The sequence below is a fragment of the Schistocerca gregaria genome, chromosome 3 (assembly GCF_023897955.1).
Source record: "Schistocerca gregaria isolate iqSchGreg1 chromosome 3, iqSchGreg1.2, whole genome shotgun sequence".
NCBI lineage: Eukaryota > Metazoa > Arthropoda > Insecta > Orthoptera > Acrididae > Schistocerca > Schistocerca gregaria.
The window spans coordinates 735,852,762-735,854,320 of record NC_064922.1 but is presented as its reverse complement, the minus strand read 5'-3'; the positions used below and the strand labels follow the sequence as shown (position 1 = coordinate 735,854,320).

General features: G+C 45.5%; 1 pseudogene; it reads right to left on the bottom strand.

The window, feature by feature from the left end:
- Window positions 1–296: 296 nt before the first annotated feature.
- Window positions 297–414, bottom strand: LOC126356521 (5S ribosomal RNA; annotated as a pseudogene).
- Between the last annotated feature and the right edge of the window lie 1,145 nt (window positions 415–1,559).

Here is a 1,559-nt window from a genome sequence, read left to right as displayed (position 1 = left end):
AGCTAGTTTTTTTTGTATTTTATTTTTCCACCCGTCACTTATTTCGCCTCTGACAGTGTCTGTCAACAGATAAAATGGCAAGGTGAGTAGCTGTCCAGCACTCCATCTTCAGGCCACAAGTGGCCCATCGGGACCATCCGACCGCCGTATCATCCTCAGCTTAGGATGTGGGTAGAAGGGGCGTGTGGTCAGCACATCGTTCTCCCGGTCGTTTTGATGGTTTTCTGTGACCGGAGCTACTATTCGGTCGAGTAGCTCCTCAATTGGCATCATGAGTCTGTGTGTACCCCGAAAAATGGCAACAGCGCATGGCGGCCCGGACGGTCACCCATCCCAGTGCCGGCCACGACCAACAGCGCTTAACTTCGGTGATCTGACGGGAACCGGTGTATCCACTGCGGCAAGGCCGTTGCCGAGTAGATGTCCAGAGTCCAAGTTAAAGGACCGATTACGAGTCTAATGTTCCAGGTCGCATACATTGTAAATCAAGGCGTCGCTGTTACATCAGCGCAAGCAGACCCCCTTCTTTCCCGCTGTAATTCTGAGAGTATGACGTGTCTGAGAACTGCGGCGATGCGGTCGCACCGTACTCGTCGACTCGTTCTCCCTCACTGAAACATGCAGGTGTGTAAGGCTAGTCGTGACTAGACGATGAGTACACGATCTTGCTGCTGTGAAGTAGCACTAACAATGAGAAATGACCGATTGATAGTATCAGATGGTCTTTAACGGAGCAGTGTTTCGTGAAACTGTGAAGGGTCCAAAACGAAAATTAATTCATGCATTGTTTAAAACCGCAAATGTGTTCCACTAGCGGAGGAGTGATGTCTGTAGTACATTTCATGCAACAGTCCACGCATCAGACGAAAAACATACAAATTTCGTCCAATACACACAAAATGGTTGTATTCTTGTTTGTTCCATCTCCACCATGAGAAACATATGTGTTACATCAAAAGAAAACTGAGCACAAAGCAACGTTGCTATTATGTGCCTGCGACAAAAAAGTGCGCTTTTTCTGTACTCTCACAGTCGCTTGCGTTTGTGGAATAACAGCGAATCCTGTAGCTTATCATTCATTTCTCGAAAACTCTTCTAACTTTATTTTAATAATCAATCACCATTTAGAGATTGTACTTCAACCTCACGCATTGTTTTCTGGTACTGTCGTTATAGACTTGTTAACGCTCTGAAAATGTGTATATGTAGAGTGTGTACATCAAAGTAACTGTTAGACATTCTCTGAACAAATATTAAATATTAAAATACACACACATACACACAATTTAAGGTACTGTTGATGAAGAACTGTGCGTGTAGCTATCAAAATTAGCTATAAAGTGATCGTTATTTGGAAATTTGTAGTAAGTTCTATGGGACCAAACTGCTGAGGTCATCGTTCCCTTTTCTTACACATTACTGAACCAACTTAAACTAACTTTCGCTAAGGGCAACACACACACACACCAATGTCCAAGGGAGGACTCTAACCTCCGACGGGGGCAGCCGCGCGAACCGTGGCAAGGCGCCTCAGATCGCACGGCTACCTCGTGCGGGCA